Here is a 17876-nt window from a genome sequence, read left to right as displayed (position 1 = left end):
AGGGAGTGAGGCTACAAACTTTGAATTCATAAGGTACGAACGAAAATGGACTTCTAAAAGTGTGAAGATTCCGGGATTTGAGATTCATGCAGGCTAAGATTGATGATGCCCAGGTTGGGATGATATTAGGTTTCCAACTTGTGTATCAGAATTAGCCCCAAGGCATAGAGCGGCCTGAAGTAGCCCTGGGGAACAGCTCCTGGATGGTCCTGCTGTTGCCAATAAAGGTGGTGGACATTTTTCGCCCTTGGGGCGGGATGTCACAGATAGCCGTTTTCTCATTCTTGGGTATCCACTCAACAAAGTAGCTGCTGTTCTTGTTTTGAACATTAAGCATTTGCTCGTCCACCTCCTTCATGGACGTGGCCTCTGATCACTGCAGCCACTGCCAGATAGCAGCCATGGCAGGAGTCTCAGGCCACCATCATGTTGTTGGCATCCAACATCTGCTGGGTGAGCTCGGGCACTGTCAGGGTCTGGGACTGCTGACTTCCCTGGCTGGTCAGGGGGGCAAAGCTGGGAATGAGGAAGTGTCGGTGGGGGAACAGGACCATGTTCACAGCCAGCTTCCCAAAGTCAGCACTGAGCTGGCCTGGGAAGCACAGACAGGTAGTGACCCCACTCATGGTGGCAGACACCAGGTGGTTCAGGTCACCGCAGGTGGCTGTAGCAGCTTTAGGGTTTTGAAGCAAATGTCATAGAGAGCCTCGTTATCCATGCATTTGGTCTTGTCTGTGTTTCCTACAAAACGGAGAGGGTGGCATTGTAGGGCTCCACCACCGTGTCTGACACCTTGGGTGAGGGCACCACACTGAACGTGTTCGTGATCCTGTCTGGGTACTCCTCCCAGATCTTGTTGATGAGGAGGAAACCCATCCCAGACCCAGTCCCCCCACCCAGGAGGGCCTGGCCACTTTGCTGCTTTTTAATGTGTTTTTTAATGTACTTCTGGATTCAATATGGTATTTCTTTCTTTTTTTTTTTTTTGAGACGGAGTTTCGCTCTTGTTACCCAGGCTGGAGTGCAATGGCGTGATCTCGGCTCACTGCAACCTCTGCCTCCTGGGTTCAGGCAATTCTCCTTCCTCAGCCTCCAGAGTAGCTGGGATTACAGGCACGCGCCACATGCCCAGCTAATTTTTTGCACCTTTAGTAGAGACGGGGTTTCACCATGTTGACCAGGATGGTCTCGATCTCTTGACCTTGTGATCCACCCGCCTTGGCCTCCCAAAGTGCTGGGATTACAGGCTTGAGCCACCGCGCCCGGCCTCAATATGGTATTTCTTAATTTTATGTTCAGATACCTTTCTGTTAGCTGCTATATACCTAACAAATGTTTTCTTGTATTTATTAAAAATGTTTAGATTATTAGAGGGCCAGGTGCGGTGGTTCACACCTGTAATCCCAACACTTTGGGAGGTCGAGGCAAGTGGATCATGAGGTCAGGAGTTTGAGACCAGCCTGACCAACTTGGTGAAAACATATCTCTACTAAAATACAAAAATTAGCTGGGGGTGGTGGCCCTCACCTGTAATCTCAGCTACTTAGGAGGCTGAGACAGTAGAATCGCTTGAACTGGGAAGTCGAAGGTTACACTGACCCAAGATCATGCCACTGCATTCCAGCCTGGAAAACAGAGTGAGAGTCTGTCTCAAAAATAAATAAATAAATAAATAAATAATAAAGTAAATTAATAGAGATGGGTCTCACTATGTTTTTCAGGCTGTTCTCAAACTCCTGGGTCCAAGTGATCCTCTCATCTTGTCTGCTTAAAATGTGGGGATTACAGGCCTGAGCCACCACGCCCAGCCCAAATATTTTCTTTCTTTTTTTTTTTCAGGGGACAAAGTCTTGATCTTGTCACCCAGGCTGTACTGCAATGGCAGGATCTCAGCTCACTGCAATCTCTGCCTTTTGAGTTCAAGCAATTCTCCTGCCTCAGTCTCCTAAGTAGCTGGAATTACAGCTTTCCACCACCACGTCCAGCTAATTTTTGTATTTTTACTAGAGATGGGGTTTCACCATGTTGGCAAGGCTGGTCTCGAACTCCTGACCTCAGGTGATCTGCCCACCTCGACCTCCCAAAGTGCTGGGACTACAGGAGTGAGCCACCACACCCAGCCTTAAACTTCTATTCTTTATAAATCACCCAGAGTGTGTATTCTGTTATAGGAGGAGAAAACATAAAAGAGTTTAGATGTTTTACTCTTATTTAATCAAGACAACCTGAGTCACATGTAGAAGACATTCTTCCTTCTCAGGATTCTGCAACGGCCCTATAACCAGTAGAAAAAAGGAGATGGCCACGATTTTTGTTTACACTTTTATTCAGGCTCCACTGAAGGACCTTCAGAGGTGTTGGGGTTGAATATAAACCCTCTGGCTCCTCCTATGCTCTGTTAGCCTAGCAAGTGGGTGGGAAAGACTGTACCAAGAGTGGGTATTTCAAGAAACAAAAGTATGTCCTGGCTGGGTACAGTGGCTTAAGCCTGTAATTCCAGCACTCTGGGAGGCCAAGGTGGGCGGATCACCTGAGGTCAGGAGTTCGAGATTCCTGTGTTGCCCAGGCTGGAGTACAGTCATGCGATCTCGGCTCACTACAACCTCTGCTTCTCAGGTCCAAGTGAGTCTTCTGCCTCAGCCTCCCAAGTAGATGGGATTACAGGTGCCTGCCACTATGCCCAGCTAATTTGTGTATTTTTAGTAGAGAAAGGGTTTTACCATGTTGGTCAGGCTGTCTCGAATTCCTGACCTCAAGCTATCCACCTGTCCGGCCTCCCAAAGTGCTGAGATTACAGACATGAGCCACTGCACCTGGCTCATACTGCCTTTTCAGTGAATAGTGTTTCTTTTTTTTAAATCAATTTTGTCATCTTTTTTAGATTTTCTTTATGAAATTACTCATATAAAGAAAAATGCAGGCCAGGCATGGTGGCTCACGCCTGTAATCCTAGTACTTTGGGAGATGGATGGATCATTAGAGGTCAGGAGTTCGAGACTCGCCTGTCTAACATGGTGAATCCCTGTCTTTACTGAAAATAGAAAAAAATTAGCCAGGCATGGTGGTGCATGCCTGTAATCCCAGATATGCCTGTAATCCTCCAGAGGCTAAGGCAGGAGAATCACTTGAACTCGGGAGGTGGAGGTTGTAGTGACCTGAGATTGTGCCACTGCACATTCCAGCCTGGGAAACACAGCGACACTCCATCTCAACAAAAAAGAAAAAAGCAGTTAACCTAAAAAAGGACGCATTCATCTTATTTTTTTTTTTTTTTTTTTTTTTTTTGAGACAGAGTTTCGCTTTTATTACCCAGGCTGGAGTGCAATGGCGTGATCTCGGCTCACCGCAACCTCCGCCTCCTGGGTTCAGGCAATTCTCCTGCCTCAGCCTCCTCAGTAGCTGGGATTACAGGCATGTGCCACCATGCCCAGCTAATTTTTTGTATTTTTAGTAGAGACGGGGTTTCACTATGTTGACCAGGATGGTCTCGATCTCTTGACCTCGTGATCCACCCGCCTCGGCCTCCCAAAATGCTGGGATTACAGGCTTGAGCCACCGCGCCCGGCCCATCTTATGTTCTTGTAAGTCCAAAATTAAAAACTACATGAGAAAGATTTAAATAGCACTACCATAGTTAGCAAATAAAAATATAGTGTGCCCACTTAAATTTAAATTTCAGATAAACTCTGGATTTTTAAATTATAAGCATATCTCAGACAGTATTTGGGTTCCAATTATACTAAAAAATTATTCAGTGTTTATCTGAGTAGTCTGTATTTAATCTGACAGCCCTAAAGTACTGTAATAGCTCAGTGGTTCTTAAACTCCAGCTTGTATTAAAGTGCTTATTAAAACAGGGCTGGCCAGGTGCAGTGGCTCATGCCTGTAATTCCAGCATTTTGGGAGGCCAAGGCGGGTGTATTTGTTTGAGGTCATCAGGAGTTCAAGACCAGCCTAACATGGTGAAACCCCATCTCTACTAAACATACAAAAATTAGCTGGTAGCCGGGCGTGGTGGCTCAAGCCTGTAATCCCAGCACTTTGGGAGGCTGAGGCGGGTGGATCACGAGGTCAAGAGATCGAGACCATCCTGTTCAACATGGTGAAACCCCGTCTTTACTAAAAATACAAAAAATTAACTGGGCATGGTGGCACGTGCCTGTAATCCCAGCTACTCCGGAGGCTGAGGCAGGAGAATTGCCTGAACCTAGGAGGCGGAGGTTGCGGTGAGCCGAGATCTCGCCATTGCACTCCAGCCTGGGTAACGAGTGAAACTCCATCTCAAAAAAAAAAAAAAAAAAAAAAAATTAGCTGGGAATGGTGACGTGCACCTGTAAACCTAGCTACTTGGGAGGCTGAGGCAGGAAAATCGCTTGAACCCAGAAGGCAGAAATTGCAGTGAGCCGAGATCGCACCACTGAACTCCAGCCTGGGCAACAGAACGAGACTCTGTCTCAAACCAAACCAAACCAAACAACAACAACAAAATCCCAGGGCTGACCCAGTCCTGAGTTTCTGATTCAGGCAGTCTGGGTGGCACTTTGTAATTTACATTTGTAACATGTTCCCAGTTGCTGCTGCTGCTTGGGGACTGCGCTTCGAGCTAATGTAATAGCTAAGAAATAGCGTTCATAGCCGGGCGCGGTGGCTCAAGCCTGTAATCCCAGCACTTTGGGAGGCCGAGGCGGGTAGATCATGAGGTCGAGAGATCGAGACCATCCTGGTCAACATGGTGAAACCCCGTCTCTACTAAAAATACAAAAAATTAGCTGGGCATGGTGGCGTGTGCCTGTAATCCCAGCTACTGAGGAGGCTGAGGCAGGAGAATTGCCTGAACCCAGGAGGCGGAGGTTGCGGTGAGCCGAGATCGCGCCATTGCACTCCAGCCTGGGTAACAAGAGTGAAACTCCGCCTCAAAAAAAAAAAAAAAAAAAAAGAAATAGCGTTCATTTAGAAGTGGCTCTTGTATCAAAGTAGTATCAGATGAAACCAAATGAGGAGATAGTTTATTTATTTTTTGAGATGGAGTCTTGCTCTGTCACCCAGTCTGGAGTGCAGTGTCACACTCTCCTCTCACTGAAACTTTCACCTCCTGGGTTCCAGCGATTCTCCTGCCTCAGTCTCCGGTGTAGCTGGGAGTATAGGCATGAACTACCATTCCTGGCTTTTTTTTTTTTTTGGAAATGGAGTTGCACTTTGTTGCCCAGGCCACAGTGTCATGGTGCAATCTTGGCTCACTGCAATCTCCGACTGCCGGGATCAAGCAATTCTTCCACCTGAGCCTCCCAAGTAGCTGGGATTACAGGCACCCACCATCATGCCCAGCTAATTTTTGTATTTTTGTAGAGAACAGGTTTCACCATGTTGGCCAGGCTGGTCTTGAACCCCTGACCTCAGGTGATCCAGCCGCCTCGGCCTCCCGAAGTGCTGGAATTACATGCGTGAGCCACCGTGCCCAGCCATGCCTGGTTAATTTTTTTGTATTTTAAGTAGCGATGGGATGTCACTATTTTGGCCAGGCTAGTCGCAAACTCCTGACCTCAAATGAGCCACCTGCCTCAGCCTCTCAAAGTGCTGGCATTACCAAGCCAGGCCCAAGGAGATAACTATACTTTCTGATTGAAACAGAGGGTGGTTAAAAAAAAAAAAATCGAGCATTATTTTCTAATTCTTTTATTTTTATTTCTTTTGAGACAGAGTCTCACTCTGTTACCCTAGCTGGAGTGCAGTGGCACGATCTCGGCTCACTGCCACCTCTGCCTCTCTGCTTCAAGTGATTCTCCTGCTTTGGCCTCCCAAGTAGCTGGGATTATAAGCGCCTGCCACCACACCCGGCTAACTTCTATATTTTCCAGTAGAGTCAGGGTTTCACCATGTTGACCGGGCTGGTCTTAAACTCCTTGTCTCAAACGATCCGCCCTCCTCTGCCTCCCAAAGTGCTGGGATTACCGGAATGAGCCATTGCGCCCAGCCAAAATGAGCTCCTTTTTAAGCTATTTAATTTTCTGGTTCCAGCCAGTTTTTCAATTTTTGTCACATTTTTCCAGTCTTTCGCAGTTGCGAGCAGTGGGAAAAGCAGCCCCCGCTTTTTAGTGTTAAGTATGAAGGTTCTGGATAAACACGTCAAAAGAAAAAACCGTGAAACAACAAAAGGGAAGAAACTAAAGCCAATTCAACTCTAGGTCAGCTATTAACTAGCGGAAGTATGTTAATAATCGTCACTAGGGCAAACACGCCTGGAATCAAGACCCAGAGCCTGAGGGTCCCAGGCTGCCCGCAGAAGCGGACTCGCTGGAACACACCGCAAAGATCGCTGCGCAGGCGCAGAAAGCGGCCGCGCAGGCGACGGGGCGTACTGCGCATGCGCACCTGCCTGGAGATAAGTGGCCTAATTTTCACGCCCTCTGGTTCCGTCCCCTGAGCGACGCGCCCCGACGGTGTTGCCATGGGGACCTAGCGGCCTCAGCCATCCTGTGGCTGCGCAGGTGGCCTCGTGGACTCTTTGGGCCATGCGGCGGCGAGAGTACGAGCGTCATAACTTCCAGTAAGAACGGTCAGTATGGCCGGGAAGCAGTGGAGCTTGGGTCGCTGCCTGCATTTCTTCGGGCTGGCCGTCGTCTTCGACACAGTGGGCTTGGGGATGCTGCTCACTGGCGTCTTCTTGGACCTGGCCTTCTACGACATGCTGGTCTACCTGGGCTCCAGCACCATCTTTCTCAGCCTCCTCTGGTGGGCTTCCTGGTACACTGGCAACATCGAGCTGCCCTCGGAAGTGGCTTTGAAGGACTCCTGTATGCCCTCTGCCTGCGTCGTGGAGGCTCTGCGCCAGAGCGCCAGCCACCGCCTTTCTGTGAGCATCCAGAACATCTCCGCCAACTGGCTGATGCAGCCGCGGCGCCGTCGGAGGACCCTTCGGAAAGAGGCGTTCCTGACCATGCCTGTCTCCGTCCACGTAGAAGAACAGCTGGGAAAAAAGAGCAGGGACAAAGATGGAGAGGAAGGGGTCAAGGGGAGCGATGCCTCTCAAGACTTTGGCAAAGAAGATCTGGGTCCCAAGCCTGAAGGTGACAAAAATTCAGAGATCGTTGGCTCCCCAGTCTCGGATGCCCAGCCGCCGTCCATCGAGCAACTGCCCCCCACCCATCCAGAGTGGCCCGTGTTGCCTCTTCACCAGCCTGTGCCTTCAGTGCCTTCCATCCTCCAGACCTCTAAGAGCCTGATTGTAGCTCCCTCCATCTCTGCTACACACCCTGTAGCCATTTGTACTTCTGAGAGCCGGCCTGTGGTTTCTTTGGCCTCTAACAGCCAACCTGCTGTCCCCATGGCCTCTCAGAGCCACCTCCAGGTCCCTGCGGTCTCCCTGAGCCAGCCCCTGGTGCTTGTGACCTCACAGGACTCGCTGCAGAATCTTCCTAGGGCCTCTCAAACTCAGCCTCCACCACCTAGTTCGATTTCTGTAACCCAGTCACTGGCTACCCAGGTCCATGTAGGGCAGTCTCTATCTGCCCAATCCTTTCCTATTGTGGATCCACAGGCCTCTCAGGCTGTCGAAGACCTGCACGCCCTACTTCAAATGCAGCAGGCCATCCCAAGCACATCTGTAGTGCAGGAGAGTTCCTTAAGTCAATTTTCAAGTGTCCTGAAGGTTCCTGAGATGCCAGTTGCTCAGGCTGTTGAGGCTCCACGACTACTACCCAGCCAGAAACCATGTCAGGAACCATCTGCCCTGGCCACCACATCATCTGCCTCTGAGGCTTCAGCTTCAGCCACTGATACCCAGCGGTCCGTCTCCACTGTCAATGTTCCAGCCTCCGTGGCAGCGAAGAAAAGTCACCCTCTCTACTAGGGACCAGACCCCAGCCATTGGAGTGGCTGCTCAAGCCGTTGCCACGTAAGTCCCTTTGGAAGAAGAGTCACCTATATTTGTCCTTAATGGATTCCCCTTTTGTATTCTGGTGGCTTCTTCAACCCCTCTTGTACAAAAATATAAAGTTAGTGGAAGCCAAGTGGCCCTTGTTTGGGGATTAGCCATTTTGGACATTGGTAGGTTTTTAAACCTAGTTACTCTGCATGGATGAATGTTACTAAGGTTTTGCCTACTCTACCAGATAATGAAATCTGTTCTTTTTTATTTAGGCTTGAGAGAGAGTGTGTGGTGATTATTTTCTTTTGGGAGCTATTAATATAATATCTGGGAGTGGGTGGGGGATTTGGGTTCTGCAGAGTTTCTGAAGCGATGATTTCAGATGGTACAGGGACCCAGCATTAAATGCCATTGAGTCCTAGGGAGGGAATGTTACTGGCTTTTCAAATCTTTTTTAGTGCTTTTTATCTTATCAGGAAGAAAGTCTTTTGTTTGGCGTTAGTGACTTTTTTTTTTTTTTTTTTTTGAGTTGGAGTCTTGCTCTTGTCTCCCAGGCTAGAGTACAGTGGCATGATCTCAGCTCAGTGCCACCTCCACCTCCTGGATTCAAGCAGTTCTTCTCCCTCAGCCTCCCGAGTAGCTAGGACTACAGGTACAATCTACCATGCCCGGCTAATTTTTGTATTTTTCATAGAGACAGGGTTTCACCATATTCACCAGGCTGGTCTCAAACTCTTGACCTCGTGATCCGCTTGCCTCGGCCTCCCAAAGTGCTGGGATTACAGACGTAAACCACCATGCCAGGCTGTAATTTTTTGTTGTTGTTTTTTTGTGAGACAGTCTTACTCTGTCACCCAGGCTGAAGTGCAGTGGCATGATCTCAGCTCACTGTAGTCTCCACCTCCTGGGTTCAAGCAATTCCTGTGCCTCAGCCTCCCAAGTAGCCAGGACTATAGACATGTGCCACCATGTCTGACTAGTTTTCGTATTTTTAGTACAGATAGGGTTTCACCATGTTGTCCAGGCTTGTCTTGAACTCCTGACCTCAGGTGATTCAACTGTCTCGACCTCCCAAATTGCTGGGATTATAGGTGTGAGCCACTGCACCCAGCCTATTTCCTTTTTTTGAGAGAGGATCTTGCTGTGTTGCCCAGGCTGGAGTACAATCGCATGAACACAGCTTACTGCAGCCTTGACCTGAGCTCAAGTGATTCTCCTGCCTCAGCCTCCTGAGTAGCTGGGATTACAGGCTCCTGCCATCACACCCCACTAATTTTTATATTTTTAGTAGAGACAGGGGTTTCTCTATGTTGGTCACACTGGTCCCTAACTCCTGACCTCAAATGATTCACCCACCTCGGCCTCCCAAAGTGCTGGGATTACAGGCGTGAGCTACCATGCTGGCCAATTTTTTTTTTTTTTTTTAATCTTTTTGATGTCCTGTTCCGGGCTTAGTGATCTTTAACACTTCCCTATGAAACCAGCAGATCTTAAGATAAAACAAACAAAAAACACTTCCCTAATGTTACAGTAGGCAAAACAGCTGCACCCAGCTGGAATGTGATAACTTCTGTATCTACAAACTTATTTTAATGGATAACTTATATTTGTGCCAAGTGGTCCTGGTTTTCTTTTTACAATAGTGATGGCTGCTTTTTAAAATACATTTGTTGGCTGGGCTTGGTAGCTCATGCCTGTAAACTCAACACTTTAGGAGGCTGAGGTGGGTGGATTGCTTGAGCCCAGTTTTTTTTTTTTGTTTTTTTGAGACAGTTTTGCTCTTCACTCAGGCTGGAGTACAGTGACACTGTCTGGGCTCACTGCAACTTCTGCCTCCCAGGTTCAAGTGATTCTCCTGCCTCAGCCTCCTGAGTAGCTGGGATTACAGGTGACCAGCACCACTTCCAGCTAATTTTTTTGTATTTTTAGTAGAGACAGGGTTTCATCTTGTTGGCCAAACTGGTCTCAAACTCCTGACCTCAGGTGATCTGCCCTCCTTGGCCTCCCAAGTGCTGGGATTACAGCATGAGCCACTGCACCTGGCTGAGCCCAGGGATTTTTTGTTTTGTTTTATTTTGAAGAGTTTCACTCTTGGCACCCAGGCTAGAATGCAGTGGCACGATCTTGGCTCACCGCAACTTCTGCCTCCCAGATTCAAGTGATTCTCCAGTCTCAGCTTCCCAAGTAACTACGATTACAGGCACTCACCAGCATGCCTGGCTAATTTTTGTATTTTTTTTTTTTTTTTTTTGAGACAGAGTTTCGCTCTTGTTACCCAGGCTGGAGTGCAATGGCACGATCTCGGCTCACCGCAACCTCCGCCTCCTGGGGTCAGGCAATTCTCCTGCCCCAGCCTCCTGAGTAGCTGGGATTACAGGCATGTGCCACCATGCCCAGCTAATTTTTTGTATTTTTAGTAGAGACGGGGTTTCACCGTGTTGACCAGGATGGTCTCGATCTCTCAACCTCGTGATCCACCCGCCTCGGCCTCCCAAAGTGCTGGGATTACAGGCTTGAGCCACCACGCCCGGCCCAATTTTTGTATTTTTAGCAGAGACAGGGTTTCACTACGTTGGACAGGCTGGTCTTGAACTCCTGACCTCAGGTGGCCCACCTGCCTTGGTCTCCCAAAGTGCTGGGATTTCAGTAGTGAGCCACCACACCCAGCCAAGCCCAGGAGCTTGAGACTACCCTAGGCAACATGGTGAAACCTCTGTCTCAACCAAAAAAAAAAAAAAAAATTAGCCGGGCATGGTGGCATGTGCCTGTAGTCCCAGCCACTTGGGAGGGTGAGGTGGGAGGATCACTTGAGTCTGGGAGACAGAGGTTGCAGTGAGCAGAGATGGTGCTATTGCACTCCAGCCTGGGCAACAAAGTAAGACCCTGTCTCAAATAAACAAATAAAAGAAATATATTTATTTATATTTTACTTGAGTCAATATACAGGTAAAAATTGTACAAGTAAAACTTGGATGATTCTGAGGTTTGTGAAACATTTAGTTATTTATATTATCACAGGAGCTTTCTACTAAACGGCAAGACCCCTTGTGCCAACCTGCTTAATGAATTTATAGGTAAATCTCTTGAAAACAAGTTCTACTTAATTCCCCAACCTCTTGTCAATAAGAAAGGTAGAAAAGGTCATGTGAAGGGCAGAATTGGTGACCCTGCTTTACTGTGGGTTAAATGTGTCATAATAGTGTACATTGCTGAATATTAATTTCCTGGTCTTTCACCATTTCTGTTTCAAAAATTACCCACTGTAGGGAATGAGGCAGAGCAATATGCTATGTTCTGTATTGTTTAAACTCTACCGATTTTCTCCAAATATTAAGATTGCTTGAGCCCAGGAGTTCAAGCCTGGGTAATATAGTGAGACTCCATCTTTGTGTGTTTGTTGTTGTTGATTTTCTTTTTGGCAGGGGGATGGAGTCCTGTTCTGTCACCCAGGCTGGTGTGCAGTGGTGTGATCTCAGCATACTGCCACCTCTGTCTACCGGGTTCAAGCGATTCTCTCCCCTCAGCCTCTGAAGTAGCTTGGATTACAGGTGCCTACTATTGTTCCTGGCTAATTTTTGTATTTTTAGTAGAGACTGGGTTTTACCATATTAGCCACGCTGGTCTTGAACTCTTGACCTCAGGTGATTTGTCTGCCATGGCCTCCCAAAGTGTTGTGATTACAGGTGTGAGCCACCATGCCCAGCAGAGACCCCATCTTTATTTAAAGCAAAAACAGAAACTAATGTTCTCCAAATCTCCTTTAAGAGAACGTGTATACATTCTCTGTCTAGATGTATCCATGCATGTATTCTATAGATAATCTGTAGGGGCAAAGCATTTTGGATACTTCAGTTTTGTACAGTTTGAACACTTGGATTTGACATAAGATATATTCAATGATTTATAGTTATTTCTATTTTTTAAAAAGACAGAAAAGAGCAAAACACCAAAAAATCACAATTGCAGAAGGAAATGACTTAGTGGAACTGCAAGAAATCATAGTTTTTCCTTTTCATTTTATTCTCTCAAGTAGTTTATATGATTGAAGTAATTCTCTAAGCAATTATTGAAGACTTGCGCTAAGTGCCAGGAATAAGGTAAACAGAAATAAAGATGAAAGGAAGCAGACCTTGCCAACAGAAAGTTTTGTAGTCTTTGTTCTCTAAATCAAAGGAATAATGTTAAAGAGGAAAGAGTTTGAGGCAATGAAAGAGAAGGGGTAGGCTCCTTAGCAATCCAGTGGAAGAATTATCTTTTTGACAGGAAGAGCCACACGGTACCCTTCAAATGCTTAATTAATTGACAAGTCAGTTACTGAATTTCTAGGAAGTGCTAGGCATTACATTAGGTACTAGGGATTCACATCTAAATACAATGTCTGTGCCTTCCAAGCACTCACCACCTATTAATAAAGACAGATACAGACTGGGCACAGTAGCTCATACCTGTAATTCCAACACTTTGAGAGGCCAAGGTGGGTCTATCGCTTGAGCCCAGGAATTTGAGACTGGCCTGGGCAATACGGCGAAACCCTGTCTTTACATAATATATACAACTAAGCCAGGGTGTGCTGGTGTGCACCTGTGGACCCAGCTACTCTGGAGGCTGAGTTGGGAGGATCACTTGAGTCTGGAAGGCAGAGGTTGCAGTGAGCTGAGATCATGCCATGCACTCCAGCCAGGGCAATACAGTGAGACTCTGTTTCAAAAAAAAAGAAAAGAAAGAAAAACCAAAAAGGTTGGACGCAGTGGCTCACACCTGTAATCCCAGCACTTTGGGAGGCCAAGGCAGGTGGATCACAGGGTTAGGAGTTCAAGACCAGCCTGGCCAATGTGTTGAAACCCTGTCTCCACTAAAGATAGAAAAAAATAGCCAGGTGTGGTAGCACGCACCTGTAATCCCAGCTACTCGGGAGGCTGAGGCAGGAGAATCGCTTGAACCTGGGAGGTGAAGGTTGCAGTGAGCTGAGATTGTACCATTGTATTCCAGCCTGGGCAACAGAGTGAGGCTCTATCTCAAAAAAAAAAAAAAAAAAAAAAAAAAAAAAAAAAAAAAGAGAGAGAGAGAGATACAGAAATTACTACCACAATGTAGTATAATAGAAATCTACTCAAAGTGTTTGGGGTAAAGGCATAGTCTGGGTGAAGGATGTTGAATTGGATCCAAAAGTAGGTATTACATCGGGAAAAGAAGATGGGAAGAACATTCTGTGCAAAGGGAAAAGCATCAACTAAAAGGTCCAGGGCTGTGCACAGTGGCTCATGCCTATAATCCCAGTACTTTGGGAGGCCAAAATGGGCAGATCACCTGAGATCAGGAGTTTGAGACCAGCCTGGCCAACATGATGAAACCCTGTTTTTACTTTAAAAAAGACAAAAAATTAACTGGGCATGGTGGCATATGCCTGTAGTCTCAACTACTCAGGAGGCCGAGGCAGGAGAATAGCTTGAACCCAGGAGGCGGAGGTCGCAGTGAGCCGAGATTTCGCCACTGCCCTCCAGCCTGGGCAACAGAGCAAGACTCTGTCTCAATCAATCAGTCAATCAATAAAAGGTCCAGAGGTGTAACAGTCCATAGCTTGTTGGGGACACATTTGGGAAAAGGGTAGCCTTATGCTATCAATAGTTAAGGGTGCTTCACACTCAGAGGGCGAGAGAGATAAATATGGAGTGTCAGAAGGTGAAATAAGCAGGGTAAGATAGGCCTGGATAGTGAGTCTTTCCAGGGAATAAAAACCCATTAATCCTTGCAAGTATTGGGATACCTGTGAAGCCCTTTTAAGCAAGATAGAGTTGTAATTCATAGTTCGTATTTCTACCTGTGGCCACTGCTGTAAAGTAATAGCAATAGGCCAATTATTAGTGATTAATTGCCAAGGTCTCATTTAGTTGTTTTTGTTTTGTTTTGTTTTGTTTTTTTTCTAAGATGGGGTTTCACCCCGATGGCCAGGCTGGTCTTGAACTCCTGACCTCAGGTGATCCACCCACCTCAGCCTCTCAAAGTGCAAGGATTACAGGCGTGAGCCACCTCACCTGGCCTAGGTCTCATTTAGTTTTGTTGTTTGTTTGTTTGTTTGTTTGTTTTGTTTTTGAGACGGAGTTTTGCTCTTGTTACCCAGGCTGGAGTGCAGTGGCGCAATCTCTGCTCACCGCAACTTCTGGCTCCTGGGTTCAAGCAATTCTCCTGCCTCAGCCTCCTGAGTAGCTGGGACTACAGGCGTACGCCACCATTCCTGGCTAATTTTTGTATTTTAGTAGAGACCGGGTTTCATCATATTGACCAGGATGGTCTCAATCTCTTGACCTTGTGATCCACCCGCCTCTGCCTCCCAAAGTGCTGGGATTACAAGCATGAGCCACCACGCCCGGCCCTCATTTAGTTTTAAGCTGAAAACTGTCCTCTTAGACATTAGCAACAGTTTCTAACCCAAGTGTAGGCTCCATGGGTATTTATGTTGGAAAAATCTTTCAAGTGTTTATTCGCTTATAGTTAACATTTTTTGCTACATAGATGATATCATGCGGAATAAACATCAAATGCCAGGACACATTCCTGGGTGATTGGTGATTTGGATAAGTACTTATCTAAAACAAGGGTCAGCTAGGTCCAGTGGCTCACACCTGTAATCTCAGCACTTTGGGATTGAGGCCAGGAATTTGAGACCAGCCTGGCCAACATGGCAAAACCCTGTCTCTACCTAAAATACAAAAATTAGCTGGGCATAGTGGCACATGCCTGTAACCCTAGCTACTCAGAAGGCTGAGGCAGGAGAATCGCTTGAAACCGGGAGGTGGAGGTTGCAGTGACCCCCAGATCGTGCCACTGTACTCCAGCCTGGGTGACGGAGGGACTCCATCTCAAAAAACTGTGAGTAACACCCCTTCTGGGCACCAAGGAAGGAGAGTTAGGCAGACCCTGGCACAATTAGTGCCTGAAGAATAATTTACTGCTCATGAATTTCTTTCTCTATATATTCTTTATATATATAATACCTTAGTTTGTAGTCAGAGGAATGTCGAGAGCAGACAGGGTACAGAGCATGTACTAGGGAAAAACAGCCATACCAGGACAATTTGTGGCCCAGGTGGTAGTGCCCCTGCTTGAAAGGGCATGCACTACATGGCAGGCTGGCCCAGGCGGCAGCGTTCAATATGGTAAAGATACCCACTGTATGCCAGGCTTTGAGCAAGAATCGCTCCTCCTGTAATGGAGTTGTAGTATCCTGCATCCAGTTCTTGTGGAAAGCTGGCCTCTGGCAGGCAATTCCTCAACTGTCCGAGGGCTTAAAACCCCTCCGGTATAATCGTGTCTTGGTGGCTATGAACCCTGTCAGCTCTATTGCTATGTACTGACTCGAAGCGTTCTCCTATAGAAATCATTGGAAGCTGCCTGCAGGTGGCTGTATACCCTGTCAGCTCTTTAGCTACTGTGCTGACTCAAAGCATCCTCCTATAGAATTCCTTAGAAGTAGCCTGCCCCTAGATAAGAGATGTTGCACACTGCACCCTCTTCACTGCACACAGCCCAGTTTGCCTCAGTGACCTAATGGAGGTGGACCCCTTGCTGCACACTGCCCACCTTCTTGCCTTGGTGACCTAATGGAGGTGGACCCTTTGCTTATCGCATCTGCGATTGCCTTGACCCTATCACTGTTCTTAAGATGACCTCACTCACCACCCTGCCCCCTAACCTATACCCAATAAATACAGACACTCCTGGGCATTTGAGGCCTCACCTGTCTCCACTTAAGTGGCATTGGCCCCCTGAATCCAGCTGCGTTTTCTTTGTTTTTTTTTTTTGTGCCTTATCTCTTTATTTCTCAGATCCAGTGCCTCAGTACAGTGATAGGGGACACCCCACGACCTTAGTAGGGGTGGACCCTACAAAAAATAATAAATAAAACAAGGATCAACAGATATTTTTCTTTTTTTTTTTTTCTTCAAAGTAGCTGGATTACAGGCGCTCACCACCACGCTCAGGTAATTTTTGTATTTTAGTAGAGATGGGATTTCACCATGTTGGTTAGGCTGGTCTTGAACTCTTGACCTCAGGTGATCCGCCCACCTTGGCCTCCCAAAGTGCTGGGATTACAGGCATGAGCCACCATGCCTGGCCCAGATTTTTTTCTATAAAGTCCAAGATAGCAAATATTTTAGACTTTATGGGCCAAAGGCAAAATTGATAATATGTGGTTACTTATGTTATACGGGAGAAAACTCTTAGGAGGCTAAGTCAGGAGGATTACTTGAAGCCAGGAGTTCAAGTTCAGCCTGGGAAATATACCAAGACTCCATGTATTTAAAAAAAAAAAAAAGAACGAGAAAGAGAGTCTGGGCACGGTGGCTCACTCCTGTAATCCCAGCACTTTGGGAGGCCGAAGAGAATGGATCACCTGAGGTCAGAAGTTCGACACCAGCCTGACCAAAATGGAGAAACCCCATCTCTACTAAAAAAAAAAAAAAATACAAAATTAGCTGGCATGATGGTGCACACCTGTAATCCCAGCTACTCGGGAGGCTGAGGCAGGAGAATCACTTGAACCCCGGAGGTAGCGGTTGCAGTGAGCCAAGATTGCACCATTGTACTCCAGTTTAGGCAACAAGAATGTAACTTTGTCTCAACAACAACAACAACAACAGAAAAAAAAGCAGAAACAACAAAAAAGAGAAAACTCCTGCTCTGTTTGCATGGAATATAGGCCATACAGTTCATTTGATTTTAGTTTCCTCAGCTGGAGTCACTGACCTGATCAAGAGCAACTGGTCAGAGGGTGAGGGACCTAGCCAGCAGACCTGCAGCTAACTTAGTCTATTTCACTCTGCCCCAGTGACACCCAGATCTTGGCCCACTATTCTTCTCCCAGAATATCCAACCTTTGGCCGGGTGCAGTGACTTCACACCTGCAATGCTAGCACTTTGGGAGGCCGAGGCAGGTGGATCACCTGAGGTTAGGAGTTCAAGACCAGCCTGGCCAACATGGCGAAACCCTGTCTCTATTAAAAATAGAAAAATTTTGTTTTTGTGCCCACCGGAATAAAAAAAAATACAAAAATTAGCTGGGCATGGTGGCACATGTCTGTAATCCCAGCTACTCAGGAGGCTGAGGCAAGAAAATTGCATGAACCTGGGAGGCTGAGGTTGCAGTGAGCCAAAATTGTGCCACTGCACTCCAGCCTAGTGACAGAGTGAGACTCCATTTCAAAAAAAAAAAAAAAATACTAAATCTTTGCAGTTTGTTTTGTTAAGCTTCCAACTTCCAAATTGAGAGTCTACCTTTTTGGTGCCTGACATATGCCAGCAGTGAAGTTCCCAGTGTATAGGTAGTGATGCCCAGGTCCTGGGCAAACTGATGGCCAGAGAAAGAGCAGGCACTGGGATTGTTATAAAGATCAGGAGTAGAAACTCATATCCCAGCTTGGTCTTTGAGGCTGACATTGGTAGTCCACAACAGTACAAAAATGCAGGGTGGTGAGGGATGCTTCTGGCATCTAATGGGTAGAGACCAGAGATACTGCTAAACATCCTACAATGCACAGGACAGTTCCCACAACACAGGATTATCTGGCCCCACAGAAACCCTGATCTATGTGACTGAGAGACATTTCCAAAAGAAAATAGAGAAATCCTGATCTGTAATAATAAAAAAAATTGCTCTGTAGTGAGATACTTTAACAAATCTTATTTTGACCTTCAGGTGACTCATTCCCTCTTAGATAGTGATGATATCTCCACTGGACCACGAGAATCTTACTCATCTTCCCTTTTTTCTTTGTATCCCCAGTCTGTATCATCTTTGAGTTAACACACATATGGTGCATTTATTAATAATAATAGCTAACAATTATTGGATGTTTATAAAATGCTACACATGGTACGAAGTGATTTTCAGGCATTTGTGACAGTAATCAGAGTTGGGTGCCATTATTATCTCCACTTCAAGGATAGTGGATTTGATATTGAGAGGCAATTTTTCCAATGTCAGACAAATGGAGAGCTGGAATAGACATATAGT

General features: G+C 46.6%; 1 pseudogene; it reads right to left on the bottom strand.

The window, feature by feature from the left end:
* Positions 1 to 151: 151 nt before the first annotated feature.
* On the bottom strand, positions 152 to 6447 carry LOC101031366 (tubulin beta chain-like; annotated as a pseudogene).
* Between the last annotated feature and the right edge of the window lie 11429 nt (positions 6448 to 17876).

This window comes from Saimiri boliviensis, chromosome 12, assembly GCF_048565385.1.
Source record: "Saimiri boliviensis isolate mSaiBol1 chromosome 12, mSaiBol1.pri, whole genome shotgun sequence".
Taxonomy (NCBI): Eukaryota; Metazoa; Chordata; class Mammalia; order Primates; family Cebidae; genus Saimiri; species Saimiri boliviensis.
The sequence above is the reverse complement of the archived record's forward strand: the minus strand, read 5'-3'. Positions and strand labels throughout refer to the sequence as shown.